Source organism: Carassius carassius, chromosome 3 (genome assembly GCF_963082965.1).
Source record: "Carassius carassius chromosome 3, fCarCar2.1, whole genome shotgun sequence".
Lineage (NCBI taxonomy): Eukaryota > Metazoa > Chordata > Actinopteri > Cypriniformes > Cyprinidae > Carassius > Carassius carassius.
Genome location: NC_081757.1, coordinates 22,416,971 through 22,442,925, shown reverse-complemented (window position 1 = coordinate 22,442,925; position 25,955 = coordinate 22,416,971).

Below are 25,955 nucleotides of genomic sequence, written 5' to 3'. Positions count from 1 at the left end.
TATTTTTGAGATTGAATTTAGTTCTACAAATAATAGAAATGTGGCTTTCAAAGGAAAGATTGATATCAAACTGTACACCTAGGTTACTAAACAATGACAAAGAATTGAAAGAGAAGCTATCAAGTGTTAGACAGTTGTTCTAGGTTATTACATGCATTACATGAGTTTTTAGGTCCTATAATTAACAAGGTTTTTTTTTTTTCAGAATTTATCAGTAAGAAAGTACTCGTCATCCATTTATATATATATATATATATATATATATATATATATATATATATATATATATATATATATTGATTATGCATTCCATTAGTTTTTCAAATTGGTATGTTTCGACGGGCCGCAAAGAAATATAGAGCTGAGTATCATCAGCATAACAGTGAAAGCTAACACTGTGTTTCCTGATGATATCTCCTAAGGGTAACATGTAAAGCGTGAAAATTAATGGCCCTAGTACTGAGCCTTGAGGTACTCCATTCTGCACTTATGATCGATATGATACCTCTTCATTCACTGCTAGAAATTGATGGCGGTCAGATAGGTACGATTTGAACCATGCTAAGTCTCGTATATGCCAACAAGATTTTCTAGCCCATGCAAAAGAATATTGTGAAAGAAGTGTATTAAGCTCAGCAATGCTCATTGATATAATACTAATAATAATAAAAGTATAAAGTGATATTGTGAAACATCTATTTGGATATATTTAACATTTTAATTTATTCTTGTGATGCAAAGCTGAATTTTCAGTATCCAGTACTCAAGTCTTCAGTGTCATATGATCCTTCAGAAATCACTCTAATATGCTGATTTGATGCTCAAGAAACTTTAGAAGAAGTAGTTCTGATTTTTAATGTTTTCCTTCTGAAAAATGTGCACATTTTTCCTCCCTCGGGATTCTTTAAAAGTAAAATGAGATGAATCAAGTCCAAAATAATTTATATATAAAAAAGGCATCTTAAACTTTTCTAAAATATTTGCCATTAGTGTGCCCCCTCCAGTTTCTTGGAATGCCCTCACTCTATCAGTCATGCAGTGTAAAAATTAACATACTCAGTCCAAATAGCTTCCTGCTCCAGGTTGCATACCTTTCTCACCAGGGTGGTATGACACAGAGTATGATCCAAACCTTTTATGATTTTGTGTGGCCACGCAGCCATGAGGCCTGTGGTGTGAGATTGCTTTTGTGGTGGCACAGAGGGAGAGAAAATGAGCTGGAGGTGGACTCTGCTCTTCTAAACTGCCAATCTATTCTGGCTGAAGCAGAACTCTGACCCCCCCAACCAGTTTCTAATGGATTTTGTGAGTCACAAGCAAACACACAGCTGTGGTCCAAACAAACTCCAGTACTTCTCACTTCTATCTCGATCGCTTTTTTCTTTGCACAAGCCTCTTCTTTCTATCTTCTTTCCACAAACTAGTTTTTATTATCTGTTGTTGTTTGCTATTACACAATTGTTTAACTCATACTCATGGCTTTCTCTCACATATTTAATTTCATAAAAGTGAGTGATTAGAATGGCATCACTGGCATGCTCATGAAATGCAAATTGTTGGCTTATGATCAATACTACTGTATAATTGCAAACCTATCAGTTAGTGAGTCTACTTAATGCCACAAGATTGTGATGAAGAAATATGGATGTGACAGTGTTATTTTAGGACAATATTGGTAAAAGATAGAAAAACTTAATACATTCTTTAAATTATATAATTAAATATTAATGTAAATAATTGAATTAAATTTACATTGTGTAAAATTGGGGGAGAGGTGGGGGTTAGTGATTATTCCAAAATAATTTTGTTTTTATATAATGCAAAACAAAATCTCTACACTTCAAAACCAGCATGTGTTTTCAGTATAAGTAAATTGCAGTTAAACTGTGAGTAATGTTTAAATGTTGAATGTGCACCACTCCAAAACTTCTTAACACTTACTATAAAAAAGACTAAATGTATTCCTTAATTGATCTTTAATTTTACTAAAACAATACAAACTATTTGAAAGAACTAACAAGGCCAGTGTTTCTATATTTCTGCAAAAGCTCAAGAATATGGTTTATCATCAGGGAATTAAAACAATAAGACAAAACAGTACATATGTAACAGGAAGTGAGTGAGAAACTCTGTCCTTAAAGCTCTGTGATTGTTTGTTCTCATCAATCTCTGTCCTCTGTTGTCCTGTCAATGCTCCACTTAGAGGAGGCTGGAGGCTATGTACTTCATTGCCTAAGCTTATTCCTTTGAGTTTAGATAACATAAAATTAGGTTGACTGTGAATTTCTATATCCCTTATACTGAGTAACATACTATTGAAAATATTGTGTAAGTCACTGCATCTTTTCCTACAAAGATATCATTCTCTTTCTTGTCTCCAACAGTTACACGTATCTCAAAAAAAAATATTTGCTCACGTTCATTACTATGTGGAGCGCATGATTTAGAATGTGTTGTGTCTATGTTGTGTGTGGCTACAAGCAGTTGTTAAAATACCACTGGAAGCAAGGAGACTGCCAAGACCCCTTTAGGCATCTTGCCTTCGTGCCCATTCAACATTACTGTGAAAACAAATTTTGTGCGTAATGTGACATGTTTGAATGTGCTCTAAGGCATGGTTATTTTAAAAAGTGTTTCTTGCACTGAAAATGTTAAATCTATATTTTTAGGTTGAACGTCATGAATGATTTTTATCAAAAGATCTCTCTCTGCTCTAAATGACAAGGCATCAGTAAATATTTTCCAAAGAAAAAAAAAAAATTAAGAAAAAAAAAAAAAAAATAAAAAAAAAAAAATATATATATATATATATATATATATATATATATATATATATATATGTGTGTGTGTGTGTGTGTGTGTGTGTGTGTGTGTGTGTGTATATATATATATATATACACATATCTCTGCAGATTAAGTAAGGTTAAAGAACTGCACATCAGGCATCCCTGTGAAACCTCGCATCAAATAATTAGAGGGAAATTCCACCATGATAGCTGAGTGCCTCTGAAGTTCTGCCAGTGGGCTGCCTTGGGCAGTGAAAAGAAAGAGGAAAAGGAAACCTGATGTGAATATCCAAGCAAGAGAATGCAGCCCTAAGGGATAAAACATTAATTCAGAAAAAGAGAGAGGGAGAAGCCACTCATTATAAAATTTGATAAAATAGCAAATTTCTAAAAATCTTGTGAATGTGTTATAAGATTTTTGCATATGGGATTTTCCTTTCTGTGCATGATACACTGTATCGGTTTGTTTCCTCTCACTTGGGAAACATTCTTGCTCCTTTGGTGATTACTGCAACACATTCCCAATTACTGCAAGACCAGCTGATTCTCACTACTAAACAAGCTTCAAACTGATTTCAAAACCAACCTACTAGTCTCAAACTGACCTCACATGAATAAAGAAATTAAAAACATTTAATAATCTCCAACTGCACTAAAAATGCCCTACATTCACTGAGAGTGTTGTTACATGCAAACTATTAAAAAAAGTTATGTATAATTAGCCAACAGAGTTAGATTTTTGACAATAATCCTGATTTAGCCCGGCATGTGAACACCCTAACCTGTGTCCCATTGGCTTATTGAAGTGTGCACGTGTAATATAGCCCTGTTCTCCGAATGGCACACTTTATACGATCTTGTGGCTGCTGCATGCAGGAAATTGTGAAGACTGCAAGATTGTATGGTGTCCCAGTGTCACTTTAGGTTTCAGAAGGGTGGTTGCGAACACTCCCTTTACAGTCTATATTGCACCTGATGCACACCTTTGCTGAGTCTGCACTGAAGCGAGATCTGCAGCAGACTTCTATCAGTCTACTTCTAACAGTCAAAGTGGCATTGCGTCACAGAAGTGCAGACTCATAGGAAGACCATGAGTGTTTAGGGTACTATTTGGGAAAGGGCCTATGTGACAGGAAAGCATCTTTTCAGCAGATTTAAACTCATCCAACCACAGCAAGTGTTTTGCAGTAGAGGGGGGGGGGGGGGGGGATATCACAAACTCTGACACTTTCTAGACCCAGGAAATTTTAAAAATGTTATCATATCATGTAGCCATAGGACAAATGGTACAGCCAAATATGAGAGGAGAAAGAGTCTGAAGCGAAAGCTTCCTGCTGATAATTCGGAAACTCTGGGGTTTTTAATTATGCAACATCACAACTTGCATAACAAATGGAAAACTCTGAGTAGAAGTGTATGCATACTTATGTTTCACCACCAGAAAATAACTAGATTTTTTATTAGGTCCTGTAAACACATTTTACTTGGATTGCTTTTATTAATTTGCATGTTAACTAGTAAAATGGGTAATTTCAATAAACTAATGTTTGGTGATTATTAGCGAATAGTGTGCATGTAAACATACTCATTGGTGTGACCCATGTAGCTGTATAGTATTGTTTTGACTGTCTGTTAGTTGAGAAATCCAGTTTATTTGTAGTTACTTGTGTTTTTAATGCAGTCCTGGCTTGCAATGTATATCCCCAGCTACCCTGGTAATTAAATTTTTGCATTTTATTTAATCACTTTGGTAAGTACGATTATGCAAACACAACTGTCAATTCCATAATGCTATTTATCCACAAATGACAACACAATAGCAGTAACATATTTCTAGATAGTTTGTCACATTTGCCACCTTGACAAATCTAACTTTTGTTTAACTCTCCATTTCCATCCATTATTTCCATGGAGAAAACCTTCAGGTTGCAACATTACCATAGAAACAGACATTGCGGAGGAAGCCATACATTTCTCCCCTTTAAATTAAATAAACAATTCTCGCTTGAACTGTATAGACATATCTTTATTATAGAGCAGATGTGATGCAGGTCACACATAAAGCAAACAGCTCTCCTTATTGTGTGTCCAGCATATCAAGTCTCGTATGAGCTCTCAAAGCATCTCATGCATAAAGGTAGCTTGATTTTTTTTCAGGCTGAATGCAGAAAAAAAGATATCACTGCTGCCATGTTAAGCACTGTGAGGTTTAAAAGGTGAGCTAATGAGCTACGGTTGCTTCTTTGCAGATCAAGATGTGCCTAAATGGGTCTAGAATAATGTCTAAGAAAATAGTGGCAATAATAATAATAATAATATAGTTTTATTTATATATTTATGTACACATAAAATATAATGATAGCCCTGCCATTATATCACCCTTCCTGTATATGCCTACATATTATCCTACCTGTCTCCCCAACTAAACCGTAATATTCTTGGTTGAAGTATGGTTTGGTCATATACAGTTGGCAATGCTAGATACACACAGCAGCCAAAAAAATAAATAAATAAAAATAAAAAGGGATCAAAGTAAATGTGTTTTGAGTTCTTCTTCAAAAATACATTTTGTATTTAAAAATGTGGAATTTATACAAATGACTCGCTCTTAACTCACTTCCCTTCTCAGAAAGTATCCCTTTTATTCAGTTTGCTCCAAAAAGCTTTGAGATAATCTCAGTTGCTCTCTCTATATACTGTAAAACATAGTGCCAGATAGTCAGCAAGGGACAAGTTTGAGAGTTCTAAGGAAATCCCATAGATGGGAAAGAGATGTTAGTGTTGTGATCGTGAAAGCCACAGAACACTTTGACTGCATGTCCAAGGTTTTGTTCCACCCCCACTTCAGTCACCGACGTCTTTGATGCTGGCTATTAAAGCATGTGACATGCAGAATTTTATTCATACAGTATCTCCATATTTCACAGAGTGCTTCTCGTTCACCTTTTCCTCTTCTCATTAGTTCACTTCCAAAGACCCCCGTGGTGAGAAAATCATGTCCTTGGCGGGGCTGCCACTATGCTTCTTCTGCGTAATCTTTGCAACGAGAGGGAGAGAAGATAATCAGCTTGTCAGACAGCACTTAGGCTTCATTCTCCCCTGTAGGCTTGAGCAGGGATGTCAGTGTAGTGTTGAATGTGCTCTCTCAAGACACTGTGCTGAGCTGATAGCCAGCAAGGCCCCTTGGTCAAACTTGTCAGCCAATTACGGCATCTTGATCTCTCATTGACAAGCATGTCTCTGCTTGTAGGATGCAGAACACAATAACATATATGCTCTTTTTCTGAACTACTGCAGTTATAACGAATGTGTCAAAGGTTTGAATCAAAGCTTGTCACCCTAAATGTTACTCAACATGGTTGAAACAAACTTTATCTCAACAATAAATCTTCTAGTTTTGCAATCTTAAATTAAATTGAGGCCAGCAGTGATGAAAGTGGATAGATATAAAGCATATTTATAAACTGAATGAAAAAGTATCATTTACACTAATACACTAGTAACGATCTTCCACTGATCAACACCCATACATATTTTCATTATTAATGGGTAGTGGTGATGGTTCTTACAGCTGTGCTAGTCCCCCAGCCTTTTGCTAAATCCATGTCATTAGCTGAAATGACATTATTTGATCTCCAGCCACTAATTCTTCATCAAATTAGTTTCAGAATGGCCTCTACAGGCATTTAAGATTTCCATTATTTTTTAATCATTGCACAAAAATGATAAAAGACTTTAAATATGTCTTTCTTTCTTTAACACACACAAAGATATCACCTATACATTAATGTACTGTATATTTGTTCGGCCCTTTATTAAATACAGCATTCAATGCCAACTTCTTTCAGCATTTATATTAACAACCTAAATGGCAAAGCATTGTTTGTCGTGAAAGTTTCAGTGAAAATTTCAAATGTATTCTCTCGCAGGCATTTACATAACTTTAATATGAAAAACAATAATGGTCATTGTCAAACTGATGGATGTTTGAGCTGGGGTCTGATTTGCAGGGATGAACTAATAAGCCAGAGGAACATTCCACCAATCAGCATCATTGCCATTATCACCAGCAACACTATGATTATGTACTTATACAAACTGCACAGACAGGGAAACATAAATTATTGACACCCGAGTGCTTACTGGAAGCCCAGGTGTGGATCGGTATGTATAGTATGTATTATATACACACACTCAGCTTCCTCAGGTTAATTTCTGGAAAAAGCCATAATTGCTCACTTTATAATTTATGACCGTTGGAGTAAGTCTGGCAAAGCACCATCACCTATTACTCACCAAGCCTCTAACTCTCGCTGCCGTGCTGTCAAAACACACGTGTACGTGCGCGCACACATACACACACACACACACTCTGTATGGCAGAGTCTTAAATCACAGAGACAATTCTCTTTGTGGAGGGCTGGGTGGTATGTACTTCCCGTGTAAAAATGACATGGAATACAGATAAATACAGCAATGTTTTTTCTGTATTTGTAGAAGCTCACCAGGACATCCTTCTTTTTATTTCCCCCCATTTACAAGGACAAATTCAATTCATCAATACTTCATGACAATCTAAAAACATGTACCTGCCCGAAAACTTTAAGTCTCTCGTGTTTTGTCCTTAATTTTGATTTAGTTTAATTGTAAGGCTCTGAATTCAACCATTTTTATTTATTATTATTATTATTATTATTATTATTATTATTATTATTATTATTATATGTATATATATATATATTTTTTTTTATCTAAAAGTTATTGAGAAATCGAGAAGTGACACTTATTGGGCATTTATAAGTGTCTTTTACAATTAAAATTATTTAAAATAAATGTTCTTCAAATATAATAAAATATAAACTATAAAATATTCAGTCTTATTTAAAAAGTTAAATTATGTTTGAGAATTTTATTTGATTAGAATATTGATTTATTAATATGTTACAAATGCTTTCCTTTTTCCATTGATTTATTTTACTCACTAGTTTCTTTTTCCTCACATTTGTGTTTGTTATTTTATTTAGCTTTAAATCACACACAACATGATTTTTCCTTTTCCCATTTGTTGGTTTCCATTTACCGATTGTTGTTTTTCTTCCATCTGTTGATTAAAGCATACAATTATAAATAAAATTTAGTCCCTGCTGGTCTGCATGTGTCCAGGGCAAATACCACGGCCTGTGCGGGAATATGTCCATGCTCTTTCTTTAAAAAAAAATAAATAAATAATAATAATAATAATAATAATAATAATAATAATAATAATAATAATAATAATTATTATTATTATTATTATTATTATTATTATTATTATTATAAGGTGGATACAATAAAAGAACAAACACATTAATAAAAAAGAATAAGACACAAACCCCATTTAAAACGAGATGGCTGGCAATGAAGACATAGTTTTGAAATAAATAATATACCATAGTAATCAACTAATGGGCCTGCAGATTACATAAATGTTCCTTGGAGATTTAGCCAGCTACTTGAGAGGATTGTTATGTGTTAATTGGACATTAATATGTTATCACATCACTTCAGAGACACAATCTGAATTTTTATTACCCCCTGAATTTGAACTGTTATACAATATATTTGACAATTGATTAAACCACATTTTTCTACAATTTTATGCGGTCCTCACAAATGCATTTTATTGTCCACCTGGTGAACATCCTCACAGAAACCTAATAACCACACCACGCCTCCATAAACTCAATTATTCATAAGTATAGTTCACCCCAAAATGAAAATTCTGTCACTTCTTACCTTCCTGTTGTTCAATACCTGTAAGACTTTCTTTCCTCTGCAGAATTGCAAAGATTATATTTATGAAAAAATAGTGTATGTATATATATATACATTTAAAAATGGCATTTATGCATTTATCAGACGCTTTTATCCAAAGCGACTTACAGTGCATTCAGGCTATCAATTTTCATTAAATAATATATATATATATATATATATACAGTAGAGACCAAAAGTTTGGACACACCTCATTCAAAGAGTTTTCTTTATTTTCATGACTATGAAAATTGTAGATTCACACTGAAGGCATCAAAACTATAAATTAACACATGTGTAATTATATATGGAATTATATACATAACAAAAAAGTGTGAAACAACTGAAAATATGTCATATTCTAGGTTCTTCAAAGTAGCCACCTTTTGCTTTGATTACTGCTTTGCACACTCTTGGCATTCTCTTGATGAGCTTCAAGAGGTAGTCACCTGAAATGGTCTTCCAACAGTCTTGAAGGAGTTCCCCGAGAAATACTTAGCGCTTGTTGGCCCTTTTGCCTTCAGTCTGCGATCCAGCTCACCCCTAAACCATCTCGATTGGGTTGAGGTCCGGTGACTGTGGAGGCCAGGTCATCTGGCGCAGCACCCCATCACTCTCCTTCTTGGTCAAATAGCCCTTGATGCCTTCAGTGTGACTCTACAATTTTCATAGTCATGAAAATAAAGAAAACTCTTTGAATGAGAAGGTGTGTCCAAAATTTTGGTCTGTACTGTATATATATATATATATATATATATATATATATATATATATATATATATATATATATATATATATATATATATATATATATATATATGTATATTTCAAACATTGAAAGTCAACTAGCCACTTTTTTTTTATGGCATCTCATTTTGGATAATGCAGAAGAAAGAAATGCATACAGGTTTGGAACAGCATGAACTTGAGTAAACTACATAATTCTAATTTTGAGGTAAACCTTCCCTTAAGGTGTTGTGCCTGTAGCACAAACAATGTGAATGCAGATTTAAGGCAGAGTTTAACACTTAGATTTAGGTTTTCTCTTGCCCAGTATTATACCAAGCAACATGTATATTGTGAAGAGCAACCTGTATGTTCTTCCAGGGTACCTGATCCTTTGAATGTCATTCATTCTACCTTCAGGAGGTTGACCTCAGATATCACTGCAGTTTGTGATGCACCATAAGATGATATGAATTACACTATTTCAATTGTCCCTTCTCTATCTCCCATTCCTCTTAGTTACTGTTGCTATTTTGGTAAAACTTCGCTACTAGCACTTTCTGCTGCCAACAAAACAGCAAGTTAATTACGGATTAAGTGAAGACTTACATCAGGAAGTAAATAACATTGACATATTGAATAAACAGTGAATTTATATCTAGTGGTTGGTGGTAAAAGGTCTCCAGTATGCCATGGGAAGGTTATAGCCAATATGTGAACCTAGATTAAGAAATATGTGAATCAAGGATATATAAGCCCAATTAGATATAACACAAAGCAATGAAATCACATAAAGCCAAATCTCACCACATCATTCCCAATCTATAATTAATTAAGAACAGCGTAACAGGGAAAATATGTTGAAATTAAAATGTGATTATTGTATATGGAAAATAAAGTTGTGTGTAGGGCTGGGCGATATATTTAACGATATGATCATGCACATCTAGTCAGTAAATCTGGTTCCGTGATTAGCGCTAAATTGCCATCACCTGCTTTCAAATAGAGAGGCACTTAATAGACAGAGCCGTAGATCGCTGACAAGCTACGCAATATCGCGTTCATTATCGCAGATGAATCGTCTTCAATAATGAACGCGATATTGTGTCGCTTAAAAGCAGGTGATGGCAATTTAGCGCTAATCACAGAACAAAATTTACTGACTAGATGTGCATGATCATATCATTAGATATATCGCCCAGCCCTAGTTGTGTGTCAATATTTTTACTATAACAGCTGGCCAATCTTTCTGATTGGAGCATATTTTGTCTTGTCCTGAATTTTTGGATAAAGATGTCATAACAGCACCTTAATGAAACAATTATAGGAGTGGCTTAAATAGTGGTATGATTTAAAGACTGCTTGAAGGTTTAACTTTAACATATGTGGACTATGGTTGGAAAGAACTAGCCAATCAGTAAACTGGTTTCAGCCTGAAGGATTGTTATGACTTTGGTTACTGTGTTTCGCGCATACACGAGAAAGTGCAAATTCAGCTGTACTTATATCCTATAAAAATGATATAAGCAGTGTATGAACAAAGCTATATATACAACAGAGCTTCATTATGCAACAAAACATCTAATGGACTAATAGGCTTGTCAGGCAAAACTGCTGTAAGTTTGAACAAAACAAAGAGTAGCATACAGGCCTGTGTATAATATTTACTTACATACGCACTTTGATACTGCTTTGTACAGTGAGCTCTGATGGCTCTCTCTCCCTTGGTAGCATTTGGGCACACAAGCTGTAACAAACAGGAAGTTGTAAGCAAGGAGTAGACATATTATACATTGTCAGATATGCAAATCTTCCAAAAGACATTTACCAAATGTTTGAACAATACTTTTTTCTTCACTTTTTGCTTTCAGGACATCAACTGAAGACTCAGACTAATTTATTATCGTTATTAAGAATTATTGATACATCAAGAAGGTATCTTCAGTCCTGGATACTGACATGCTTTTACAGTTTAGCTGCCAAAAGTGTGCATTTTCTCAGTTTCATTATAATAATTATTTTATACAAATTATTTTATGGACTGCCACTGAAGTGGAATAGGGATATTTATGAAAAGATGCCAATCTTTTCCCTCTAAAAATCTTTTAGCTGTAATTTGTAGTATTTATAGAAAGCTAGTCATATTTCTCATTAAGGGCTGGAGCAAGTCTAAATACAGGATCTCAAACAGCTCTGAAATACTGCTCATAGCCTGCTTTTTATCTGCCATCTTGATGCTGTTAAAATAATCAAATGTGTAGTGACCCACTGTGCAGGGCGCACAGCTTGACTGAGCATGAACATAAGGTCATAGCAGGGCGTGGCAACCCAACAGGCATAGTTTATCTTGTCATATAATATATTTAAATGGCATTTTGTTCTCCTTTATGGAGTATGACAGCACGGTTAGTTTCTTTTCATTGTAGGAAAAAGAAGAAGCTTTGATAATCTGCAAAATCTTACCTTAAAAATGTTGCAATCACCAATGTTGTCGACTCGACTTGGTTCAATCACAACATTGACTTTGACTCAAACCCAGAATGACTCAAAAACAAAAATAATAATTGCTTAAAGGGGTCATATAATTTTTTTTTTTTTAAAGATCATTATTTTGTGTATTTGGTGTAACAGAATATTTTGACATGCTTTAATGTTTAAAATATATATATATATATATATATATATATATATATACATATATATATATATATATATATATATATATATATATATATATATATATATATATTTTTTTTTTTTTTTTTTTTTTTTCAAATACTGCACATTAGGAATGGGACGGTATGAGATTTTGACGGTATGACAACTTTAAGAAACATTTTCACGGTATTACAGTATTGTTGTTACAGCTCTAAAATGTGTTATTTTTAAATGAAAAAAAATTCCCCTCAACGTAATATATTTAGTTTTTCAACAACATACAAAATAGAGACAGTGGAATTAGTTTTTTTTTTTTCTTTAATTAGTTTCCTAAAAGAAAAAAAGAAAATAAATAAATAAAGGTTGACATCTTTATTTAAACAAAATCTGTAATTATGGTTGTTTAATTTTGATTATATAATTTATATACATATAATTTATATCATTTCATATAATTTAGTTATATAATAATCATTATACACACAATTTGATTTAATAATAACCCAATATGAAGCAAAAACAGAATGTTCTGACAAGCTTTGTGAAATTATACCATGTAAACTTTTCTGAAGACGGTCAGCTCCCCTCAGAAACACATTCATATAGACCCCCAAATCAATATTGAGGATTTTCTTCCAATACTTTGTGCGTCATGAACAGTGGGTGATCTCTGCTACCGTATTTTTCTCTTCAGCGTCTCTGGCCTGTGTTAACAGGCATTAAATGGGTCATATGATGCAATTTCTAATTTTCCTTTCTCTTTGGAGTGTTCTGTGAAAGAGGATCTGTGAAGTTGCAAAGACTAAAGTCTCAGATCCAAAGAGATATTCTTTATAAAAGTTAACGGCTTGAAACGGCTCGTTCTAACACGCCCCCACATATCTACATCAGTATGTGGGAAGATTTGCATAACGCCACCCAGATATTCACGCAAAGAATGAAGGTGTACCTTTTATTCTCATTGTAGTATTGTTGTTGTCGCCTCCGCCATGTCGCATAGACGATGTGTTTCACTGTTAAAGCTTTAACAATTTTTTTAATACCTTCCAAAAAAAAAAAAAAAAAACACGACTAGAAATCATATTTATATCATGTTTATAATGGGTTCTCTTACGAGAGCTCTCTCGTACTGCGTCTTAGCTAAGACGCTACGGGAAAAGTCTCTTTTCACGAAATACTGAAGCAAAAAATTATCCTTAATTTTGTATTTTTGTAAAGCGCATTTGCAGCAGTACACAGCCATAGGCGAGACGGCTCGTTCGCTCATTGGCTTGTTCTGCGGCAACTGCACAGCCTATCGAGCGCGGGCTGATGCAACATCAGACCAATGAGGCCGCTTCGCGCCCTTCTTGCCACTTCCCGCCGAAACGGGTGTGGCCCAACCTATAAAAGGAGCTCGAAAAGGCTGACTCACCTGATTTTTCATCTCTTCAGCGAAGCTCACGCATCGCTGGATCACGGAGGAAGCAAGCGCCGTCTGAGAAAGCACATCAGCAGGACGAGCCATTCTGAAGCTGCTGGCATCGCCGCCTTCCACTGCCGTTCCTGCTGCGCTATCCGGCGCCTATATCCTTTCAATTCTGTTATATCCAAGCTGTTCTTTATGTGTGTGTGTGTGTTCGCCCTGCGACACACACTCGTAAAAGAGCTCGCGTCTTTTTTTAGATGCCTTCCTGCGGCTCGTCAGAGCCCCACTCAGCGAGGGAGACCGGTACGTCATCTGTGTCTCCTGCCTGGGTGAAGATCATGCAACGCTCGCGCTCGCTGACGGCGGATGCCCCCACTGCGAGCTGTTGCCATGGTGACTCTGAGGACTAGCCTGGCCTTTTTCTCTGAGCCTGCATTCTCCGCTGCGCTGAGGCGCCGTAAAAGCATCGCTTCCAGCGGATTCCGGAACCGTCTTCAGCTCAACCGAGCTCGCCGGTTCGCCCTGCTTCACCGGCCCCCCCTGCATCGCTTCCCGGTGAGCGTCGGAGGAAGAGGACACGCGCTCTCTGCTAGCTTCGGGCAGTGAGGGCTGGGCGAGCTCCGAGGATCTCGCGCCTTCTGCTCAGAAGCCCAGCAGACGAGCTGACATCGAGAAGGAGCCGGGGCGAATGCTCGTGTTGGCCGCGATGAGTCTCGGCCGCGAGTGGTTTGCACCAGCGCCCCCCCTCTCGTTCCCGGCTGGATGGTATTTCCCTTTCGGATGAGCGTACTTCTCAAAGCCCGCCTCATTTCTTCCTGAGCTTCACGAAGAGGTGGCGAAGGCTTGGAACGCTCCATATTCAGCGCGAACTCGTTCGTCTGTCTCACTAGCATTCTCCACACTGATGATGCTAGAAACAGGAACTACCACTCACTTCCGCCGGTGGAACAGGCGATAGCGACGCACCTTTGTCCGCCCTCTGCTGGACGGCGGCAAAAGCGGTGTTGCCATCTAAAGCCTGCTGTGTGACGCTGCGTCGGCACTACTAACGATGGCTGCTTCATCGAAGTGCAGGTGTACGAGTTCCGCTGTGGCCGAGCTCTCACCCAAGCGCGCCGCTGTTTCAGTTCCAGGAATTGTGACTGTCTCAGCGTTTTCTGCAATGCGCAAGCCTGCACAGTTGCCTGCTTGCCTGCACACAAAAGCCGTTATCACAACAGCTTCAGCAACGCGGCTCGAGACCCCCGTTCTCGCTCTACCGGCCGTCGCCCCGCACCGCGGGGTCCGCGGCAGAGGATTACGGTGAGGCCGGGAGCCCCGAAGCCATCCTAGGAAAGCCATCTACGCATGCTGCATGACGCTGCGTCGGCACTACACACGATGGCTGCTTCATCGAAGCGCCGGTGTACGAGTTCCGCTGTGGCCGGGCTCTCACCTAAGCGCGCCGCTGTTTCAGTTTTGTGACTGTTTCAGCGTTTTTTGCAATGCGCAAGCCTGTACGGTTGCCCGCTTGCCTGCACACGAAAACCGTTATCACGGTTACCCAGATATTTCCCGAAAAAGGTGTCATTTCTGGTGTCCCGGCCACGGCCGATGGTGCTATAAATGTAGTGGCGATGCCCACTGCTCAGTGCCCATCTCCACATATAAGCACAGCCCTTCACACAGGGCTCGCGCCCATAAAAGCGACTCAAGTCGATCACGCGCACTACATAGTAGACGTGCCCACTCCTCAGTGCCCACAATCACTATGTCACACGCGTCATGTGGTTTCTGTAAAAACGAAACCCGTGCACGTTCGTCCGGCCACGGCCGATGGTGCTATAAATGTAGTGGCGATGCCCACTCCTCAGTGCCCATCTCCACATGTAAGCACAGCCCTGCACACAGGGCCTGCGCCCATAAAAGCGACTCAAGTCGATCGCGCACACTGCATAGTAAGCGTGCCCACCCCTCAGTGCCCACAATTACTATGTCACACGCGTCATGTGGTTTCTGTAAAAAAAAAAAAAAACCCTGCACGCTCGTCCGGCCACGGCCGATGGTGCTATAAATGCAGTGACGATGCCCACTCCTCAGTGCCCATCTCCACATGTAAGCACAGCCCTGCACACAGGGCTCGCGCACATACGATCGACACAGATCGGTCAAGCGCGCCGCATAGTAAACGTGCCCACTCCCCAGTGCCCACATACACTGTCACATACGGCGCGTGGCTTCTGTAAAAACGAGGCCCGTGCACGTACGCTCTGAACAGGCAGACAGCGAGTTGAAAGTGGCATATGCAGCCCACAGTCACTCGCAGACATATCGAGTCCCATGGGACCTGCTCAGCCTTCCCCCAGTCGGTTAAGCACCGGGACGGGGTCGAAGAGGAGCGATCTGCCCTCTGTGATTAGCGCGCTCCCCGCCTCAAATGCGCAGCACACCCGAGCGCCGCCGTTGCCCGGTCAACAGAGCGCGCTTCTCATCCAGCCCTTAGCCATTCATGCAGATGCATGGTCAGCGCTTCCAGGGGTTTCGGATTGGGTGCTAGGCATTATAAAGAGAGGCTACTCGCTACAGTTTTTTTCGACGCCCTCCGCGCTTTTCAGCGCGTGTCGAAACTACGGTCAAAACAGAAGTAGCACACATACTTCGGGCCGAAATATCAAAACTGTTGAGCAAAGGGGCTGTAGAGCCTGTGTCTCAAGCTCAAAGCGAGGGGGGGGCTGTACAGCAGATACTTTCTGGTGCCCAAGAGAGACGGGGGTCTCAGGCCCATACTGGATCTAAGACAGCTGAACAAGGCATTGATGAAACGCAGTTTCAAAATGCTTACGACCAGGAAACTCCTCGCGCAGATTCGCAGAGAGGACTGGTTCATGTCAATAGATCTGAGGGACGCGTATTTTCAAATACAGATAGCGTCAAACCACAGGCGATATTTGAGATTCGCCTTCGAGGGCCAGGCATACCAGTTTACAGTCCTCCGTGGCTCCTCGTACGTTTACGAGGTGCATGGATGCAGCGCTCGCTCCTCTCAGACTCAGAGGCATACGAGTGCTGAATTATTTGGACGACTGGCTGGTTCTGGCCCGATCACGAGCGGAGCTCGTGGACCACAGGGCCGTTTTACTCGATCACCTCGAGAAGCTCGGCCTCAGTGTCAATTGGGCGAAGAGTTCGCTGAACCCCAGTCAGCCGATCCTGTTTCTGGGTATAGTTCTGAACTTGTGTTCCATGACGGCGCGGCTGTCACCACAGCGCGCGATGGGCATTCAGCGCGCAGCGAGTCTGGCCGGCTGCATTTAAAGGTCGATCAGAGCTGTGATGCGGCTCTAGCACCTTGGACAGCGAACGGCTGGTACCGATCAGGTGTAAGCCTGGGGACTTCCCCGAGTGTGAAAATGGTGTCGACGGTTGCCTCCACTTCGGGATGGGGAGCGCTGCTCGAAGGCAGACCGTCCTTTGGCCTATGGTCAGAACGGGAAAAGCTCCATCATATCAACTGCCTGGAAATGCTGGCAGTGGAGAACGCGCTGACGCGCTTTTGTCCCCATATCAAGGATCACCACGTCGTAGTCCGTGCGGACAACATATCCGTGGTGTCCTACATAAATCGCCAGGGCGGTCTCGGGTCCCGAAACCTGTGCAGGCTGACGGAACGCCTCCTGGTTTGGGCTCAGCGCAACGTGCGCTCACTGAGAGCAGTGCATGTGCCTGGACTGCAGAATCTGGGTCCAGACAGGCTGTCCAGAGGCAATGTTCCTACGGGCAAATGGTCTCTACACCCGCAAACAGTCCGGCTGTTGTGGGAGAGATTTGGCATGGCGGAGGTGGACCTCTTTGCGTCCCACGAAAACGCTCACTGCCCCGCGTTCTTTTCCAAGAACGAAAGTTCGCTGTCACGGAGATGGCCGTGCTGCCCGCTTTATGCGTTCCATGCGTTATGCGTTTTATCCCGTCTCCCTCCTTCCGCAGGTGATAGAACGGGTGAGAGAAACGAGATGTTCAATACTGCTTGTAGCACCTCTTTGGAAGAACCAACCATGGTTCCCAGATTTGATGCAGTTAGCAGATGTCGCCCCGTGGCCGGTACCGTTGAGGAGGGACCTCCTCTCGCAGGCCAGGGGCTCGATTTGGCACCCTCAACCGGAGTTGTGGTCCCTCCATGTGTGGGCGCTCAACGGTTACCCGCTGATCTCGCAGTGGGAGTGCTAAATACCATCACTCAGGCTAAAGCTCCGTCGACACGACGTCTGTATGCCTCGAAGTGGTCGGTGTTCTCCAGCTGGTGCACAGCTCGAGGTTATTCACCCCTTAGTTGTGAGGTGACGGAGGTCCTCTCCTTCCTACAGGAGCTGTTGGATAAGGGCAGAGCCCCATCCACGCTCAAAGTTTATGTGGCGGCCATCGCGGCGTTTTCTGAAACGGCGTCCGGTCAGTCAATAGGAAGGAACGATTTAGTCATCCGGTTCCTCAGAGGAGCTAGGAGGCTGAATCCTCCCAGACCTCCGTCAGTCCCTATGTGGGACCTCGCGGCGGTTTTGGAGGCCTTGAAGGGTCCCCCTTTTGAGCCTATCCAATCGGTTAGCCTTCAGCATCTGTCTTTCAAGACAGTATTCTTGTTGGCTCTCGCTTCTGTGAAGCGTGTGGGTGATTTGCACGCGCTCTCGCTGAGCCAGTCGTGCTTGGAGTTTGGGCCCAATGACTCAAGGGTCATACTCAAACCTAGGCACGGTTATGTGCCGAAATCCCTCAACACCATGTTTCGGGCTCAGGTTATTGCCCTGTCTGCCCTGCCGGTGTCAGGGGAGGATGGAGACTCGAGTCTTCTTTGCCCTGTCAGGGTTTTAAGAGCTTATGTGTCTCGCTCTGCTGCCTTTCGGCAGACGGAGCAGCTGTTTGTCTCGTTCGGTGGACGTTCCAAGGGAATGGCTGTTTCGAGACAGACTCTATCCAGATGGATAGTTGACGCCATAGCGTTAGCTTACGCTTCCAGGGGCCTTCAGTGCCCGTTGGGCGTCAGAGCACACTGGTGTGGTCTACTGGGATCTCCTTGCAGGATATATGTATGGCGGCAGGTTGGGCCTTTGCCGTCTACATTTATCAGGTTCTATAACCTGGAGGTCCCCGCCTTGCAAGCAAGGCTGTTGTCGGTATAGTCGAGTCAGGGCCCTGAGGGGAATTCTGAGTTCACGGGCGCTATGCGCTGCCGACTGTTATATGGGCAGTATTGCGTAAGACCCGCATTGCCACATTGTCAGGCCTTGCCTCGGCTGTGTGATGTCATATTGCCGCATCTACGGATGCTGCTAGATATAAGACGGAGGACTTTTTCCCTTTTCTGTCCTGGACTCTCTGTGAGTCCCTCAGGTGACTGTGCACTGTAAATCCTGGGCGTTGCTTCAGGTTTATTGGTGTGTGATCCCTGCGCGCACGGCGTTTTTCATTGGGTTCCCGTAGCATCTTAGCTAAGACGCAGTACGAGAGAGCTCTCGTAAGAGAACGTACTCGGTTACTAAACGTAACCTCGGTTCTCTCTAGAAGAGCGAACGAGTACTGTGTTCTCTGCCGTGCGCACGATTCACTCTGGTTCGCTTCGGCGATGAAATAAATCAGGTGAGTCAGCCTTTTCGAGCTCCTTTTATAGGTTGGGCCACACCCGTTTCGGCGGGAAGTGGCAAGAAGGGCGCGAAGCGCCCTCATTGGTCTGATGTTGCATCAGCCCGCGCTCGATAGGCTGTGCAGTTGCCGCAGAACAAGCCAATGAGCGAACGAGCCGTCTCGCCTATGGCTGTGTACTGCTGCAAATGCGCTTTACAAAAATACAAAATTAAGGATAATTTTTTGCTTCAGTATTTTGTGAAAAGAGACTTTTCCCGTAGCGTCTTAGCTAAGACGCAGTACTCGTTCGCTCTTCTAGAGAGAACCGAGGTTACGTTTAGTAACCGAGTACGTTTTATGTTTGTCTTGTCGCTCCAGCCAGACAACTCTTCACAATATGTTAAGAGGCGTAACACTTCCGTCTCACGCTTTAGGCATTCAGCCAATCACAATGCACTGGATAACTGGCCAATCACAGCACACCTAGTTTTTTGAAGAGATAAGCCTTGTGAATCGACGTGTTTCTGAAGGCGGGTCATAGAGGAGAATTAATAATGTACAGTACAATAATGTGTTTTTTTTTTTACCTTAAACCACATAAATACATTTCATTACACCAAATAAACAAAATAATGTTCTTTTTAGACTTCATATTTTCACATAAATGACATTTTGGAAAATTATTGCATTGCTGATCGCATAAAGGCCAAAGTATATTTCAGCCGCCCACGTACCGTAGGGCATTACATTATTTTCATCATCAAGGGTAACCCCTGGTGCTGCGCATGTGTCATGCTCATCCATTCACCCTCATCTATACTTTTGAAAGCTGTGAGGACACGGCTGTGCGCGAGATGGAAAGGAACGCTGAATGTGAAGTGTCTGACATGGCTGCTTCAACATTAACTGCAACTAAAATCATGCCTTCTATATTTGCGTGAACATTTGGGCGGCATTATGATTGGCCAGACTACATTTGTTGAAGCTTACTTCACTTCATGGATTTGCGTTGCTGCATGTGTGACATCATATAGGCCTACCTCTGTAAATAAATACAATTTAAATTCACATCTCATGCACTTGAATGCCCTTTGAATAGAACGTACACTTGTTTCGAACTGGAATCGTGGTGGAATATCCAGTGATGTCCACTTCGTGGGGCACTTAAGTTACGATCGACTGTGATTGTGAAACGCTGCCTTACCATACTGTGATGGCGTGTCACACCGTGAAACCAAAAATAATATAACCCATTACAAACAAAACATCTGTTGCATCCAGTGGGGACATAATTACTGAATATAATGACTTATACTGTCTTTTTACATGTTGCGTTGCATATAGTGCCTCGTAAGCATAAAACCATGTCTGCATTTGACATGAAATAAAGTGCGCGAATCTGTAATAAAACATCCCTCACACGGCTCCGGGGGTGAATAAAGGTCCCCTGCAGTGAATCCATGTGTTTTTGTAAGATAAATTTCTGGATTTCAAACGTAATAAACACTTTTTTTTCTCACTTCTGCTGACTGTTGGGAATCAGAAGACGTGCAGGCAAGATGGAAGACACGCGCCTCTGGGAAATGTAGGAGCAAAGGAAACAAAAGCCGCGTTTCCAAAAAAATGCCCCTCAGAAAGTCCCTGCTGGCCAGGTAGAACTTTTTCAAAGTTCCAGAACTTTCGGGGGCCGGACTTGGGCGCTAAACATGCTGACTGGCTGAGTTCACACAGTGTTATGATTTCAGCCACCATTTATTTCGGATCATTTTCAAAATATTACTGTTATTGTGTCATGAAATGGTATTTTAAAAGCAGTGGCGGTTTCTCCATTAGGGCAATTGGGCGATGCAGCACCAAAGCGGGAAAGGGAGGGATTTTTTTGTTTTTCTTTTACATTCAACCACACTGTTACGCTAGCTTTCACTATTCTAGACTGTTTGTCCTGCCTCTAAATAGTCCAACCAGCATCGAGTCACGTTTTGTGTAGTACCGCCCCTTTTTGGGTGATTTCTGTCAGACTGAGAATCGCCCCGAGTGCTCTCTTATAGACTTCCATAAAAAGATTCATTTTTTTCTAACTGCAGGCACTGCAATGCAATCTCAATGAGTTCCGGGCAGGCTAGCCCTAACGTGCTTTCATCATCGTGCATAACCTTAACTTGTTCAACGACTGGTGGGAACGGGGACATCCAATAATATTTAAAAACTATTTTGAATTTTAACAACAAGAAAAAATGAAAAAGTACTTTAATATCTTTATCAAATGTGAAAAAAAAAAAACTGAGAGACAGGGACAGCTATGCCTTTGCCAACTCAAATAAAGTTTTCAGCTGAACTTGATCGACATCATGGCGAACGGTAACTCAGATTAACTCTATCCCTCATTGAAATAAATACCATTCATTCATCGTAGCAATAAGGACACATTGGCAATTAAAGAATTAGGACCACCAAGACCAAATATAAACATCAAACAAGTATCTACAAAGTGGGGGAAGTTGTATAAACGAGGGTTTTTGAGGACTTGGTATGAGTGTAGAAAAGGGCTAGCAGACTGCGAAGTAGCTGACGCTTTATTCTGCTAATTTACCACTGCATTTTGTTCCAACCTGAGAGCGTGACGGACATTGCATGGACAACTACAGGTGTCACCGAAATGTATCATCCGTTGGAGAAGGTGAAAAAACACGAAAGCGCAAAGTTGCATAGTAGGGAGTAGTATAATGTAAGGGAGAAATGTAAGTAAGCAGTGTAATGCAAATGAGCAGTGTAATATAAGTGAGTTGTGTAAACAGTGATTTATGTGACTTCAATTATTTCTTATTACACTGAAATCGATGTAAAACGTTTTTTTTTTTGTTTGAAAAACCACATCTGGCGTAAGTCTTCATTTGCTGCTAAATTGTGTTGACGCATATAGAAACATAAGGAGACCAAGAGATTGATTCGTAATGTCAGTTTATTTTTTATAGTAGTTCAGTTACCTTTACATCTTTAACTAGCCACTGTTAAAAAATATTCCGGCGAGAATGTAGTTTAAATCTGCAGTTTATTTATAAAGACAGAGCCTATTTAAAATGGTGCTTTGTCGATTTCGGAGATGATCAGCTCCAGCGATCATCTACACTTTTTTCCTCTGCTCATTTTATTTATTTATTTTTTTTCTGGATACACTACTCGATCTGCTTTGTCAAATCATGTTGCATAATTGCCATAACTCTCTTTTTTTGTTTAGTTTAAAAGTGTTTGGTCCGTATTGCATTTATATTTAATTCAAACTAGGGCTGCACGATGTGTCATTTAAGCATCGATATCGGGATGTATGAATCCACGATAGTCACATCGCAGGATGTGCGATGTAGGCTGTCGTAGTTGATCCGTTATTCATTAACTGTATGGACAAGCTGCTCCCCAGCCCTTGACGAATGTGATTCGCGGAGTTTATAATTTGCATGTGTTTCCGTGGCAGTTCTACACGGAGACCTAGGGAGGCCCGTGCCTCTGTAGACATGTCCCTGGCCACCCCTGTGGCCATCCCCCTGCTGGAAAAAAAAGTAATAGGGACTTTAAGCAACAGCTGCGAATGGAACGGCTACAGCGACCGGAAGTTTGCTGTCACACCGCCGTAGCCAAGAACGTAAAAATCACTAAGCAACGGTAAACAGGACAGCGCTACGCGGCATTAATTCATTTATTGAGATACAAAAAAATGTCATTTAAAAAAGCAAGAGAAGGATTGCTTTTGGCATTAAATGACAATCTTTTGTCAGAAGAGGAGTTTTTAATATTGTATGATGTAAATAAGTCTAAAAACCTAGATTTACCATGTAAGCAATACTTGTCTTTTAACCTTGATTACATGGAGGAAGACGAATGCTTAAATGAATTTCGTGTCAGAAAATGTGACCTACCAATTCTGGTAGATGTTCTCGGGATTCCCAATGAGATCGTTTGTGATCAGAGAAGTGTTGTGGGAGGAGTCGAGGCGCTGTGTATGCTCCTTAAGAGGCTGGCATACCCTTGCCGGTACAGTGACATGATGCAAAGGTTTGGTCACCGACAAGTCCCAGTCCTGTGCATGGCCACAAACTCCGTGCTGGACTATATATATTCTGCACATCATCACAGGATAACGCAGTGGAATGTAAACATACTGAACCCTGTAGCATTGAGAAACTATGCTGACTGCATCCTCCAAATGGGAGCCCCTCTGGTTAATTGCTTTGGGTTTATTGATGGCACTGTACGACCCATTGCCAGACCAGGTGTAACACAGAGGATCCTATATAATGGACACAAACGCATCCACAGTCTAAAATACCAGGCTGTAGCCATCCCTAATGGTTTGATTGCCCATCTGTACGGCCCTGTAGGTATGTCTGAATAATTTACCATCTATGGAAACATTGTCATTCCCTTTAAAATTTATAAAATAAAATAAAAAAAATTTTTAATTTAAAAATATATTTTAACAGAGGGAAAGAAGCATGACTCTGGAATGCTGGCAGAATCTGGGCTGTTGGCATTGCTGCAACGTCATGCCATCTCTGTAGATGGCCATCCAATGTGTGTGTATGGGGACCCAGCATACCCACTGCGTGTGCATCTGCAAGCCCCATTTCGACATGTTCATCTCACCCCTCAAATGATGGAATACAACAAATGAATGAGTGAAGTCAGAGTGTCTGTGGAGTGGTTGTTTGGGGACATAGCAAACTACTTCAAGTTCATGGACTTCAAAAAGAATTTAAAAATTGGTTTGAGTAGTGTTGGAAAATTGTATGTTGTATCTGCTTTGTTAAGAAATGCACTAACTTGTCTGTACGGTAATCAGACATCGCAGTTTTTTAACTTGGATCCTCCACACATTCGTGACTATTTTTCATGAGGTAACACATACATGCAAAACTACACTGCTATGTAGGCCTATGTATATATAAATACATTTAAAAATAAAGATAAATAAATATAACATAGTATACAAACACACAATATAAAACCAGAATTGTATTTAAAAAGAATAAGACATTTTATAATAACACATTTTTTATTTTATTATTAACAAAAATATAGTATACATAGTTTACACAAATACACAATATACATAAAGTAAAGTAATAAAGTATAGGCTACTAACGACATGTTATTAAAAATATGCTATTTTATGTTAACATATTTTATATTTTATTATTAATAGAAGGATTTATACATTGAAATGTTTTATGAATGAAATCACAAATAAATGTTTTTAAATGGCAAAAGAATAATCATTTCTTTGACATATTTTCAATGAGGCTAAGTAATGCTTGCCCTTGCTGTTGCTGTTGCTGAAGTAGCATAGTCTGCATTGCCTGCATTTGCTGTTGCTGTTGTTGCATTAGTTGCATCATGTCCCTCATCTGCTTTTGTGTTTGTTGTGCTGCTTTTGCTTGCTCTTCAACCTGTATTTTTTTCAATTCCAATTCCTTTTCTCTTAGAACCCTCTCAGTCTGGCTTCTCTCCCTCAAAAACTCAATGGTGTCATTCCCACTCCTTCTCCTACGTTTGTTGTTTGTCCAGTCCTCTCCCTCTTCACTAAGCCTCCTGTTGGTCTGGCTAACCCTCTCCATGGCCTTCTTCCTTGCCTCTTCTGCTTTGGCCCTGTCCGTCTCTAACTTCCTCATACTCTCATCACTCCCTTTGTTTTCCTCAGCTGCTCTTTCTTTCTCTGATATTTCTTCAATTAGTATATCAAGTTCTGTTATTTCTGCAGATGTTCCACTGCTCTTCTTGTCTTTATTGTTTCTGGCCTTGTATTTCGTCTGAATCAAGTTGAATCTCTCCCTCACTGACCTCTGCATAACTCTGAATTTGGGTTCTTGAGAGCAATTCAGTGTGTCTGCTATACTTGACCAGGCCTTGCCCTTGTCAACACTGCCCTTTTTATACCTGTATGGTTCTGTGAGCAGGATTTCTCTACAGAGAAGCACATCATGTTGCTCTTTCCACTCCATAGGGACTCTAATCAACAAGAAACATGAAGTAAATATAGCTAATTTATGAAAAGTAAGTATAATTAATAGTCTTGATAGATAACTAATAAAAATAACCAATCCATTAATCTATTTCTTATCTGTTAATCAACTTTACCCAATTAAAAATATTTTAATAGCATAGTAATACATTTAACATGGATTTTGAGAAGGATAAATGCAATACTTACATTGTCCGCTTCACATAATCTCAATGCTGCCTGAGGTGTTGTTGCTAACAACAGACATATCTTTATACAAACTGAAAAAATTGTTAAAATTAGCTTAAGTTTAAAACATTTTAACACATGTTATATAAAACACTAGTGGTACAATTATAAACTGATGCAAATTACAGTGTCATATGCCATAAAACATAACATTTATTTACCTAATCTCTCACGTTGTAGCGACTCCGGCAAATCAGCTGTTCTCCCGTAGTAGACCGTTAAAGTAGAACGTCACAATGTAGCAGTTAAATTCGCGCATGCGCAATACAACGCCAGAATGGCCCTAATATGATTTTACACGCGAGCGCCAGCTCCTCTGCAGCTGTCAATCATTCTCCATTCAGTATTCAAATAGCGCGCACCTCGTCCATTTACAGCAGGATGCATGGTAAAACTCTCTCCAATATTATATACTCAAAATATAATGTTTGATCTGTAGATAAAAAGGCTGTGGATTTGCATAAAATGACTTTATTTTGTCTATTTGTATTTTATGTTTGTTGCTGTTTTTAAAAGAATCACTTGTGCCTGTTAGATCACACACGTTTTAAAAGCCGTAAACTTTTAAAATCACTTTGTGAGCTCAGTTTTGAAGCGATTCATATAATCATGGTTTTGCGCACTGAAAGATTATTAAAAGCTTATTATATGTTTAGCCTCCACATTTAAAATAAGCATAATTTAATTGTATATTATTTCTGTGTAGTGTAGTGTAAGCATTATAAATATATACACTTCTGAATTCTTGACATAA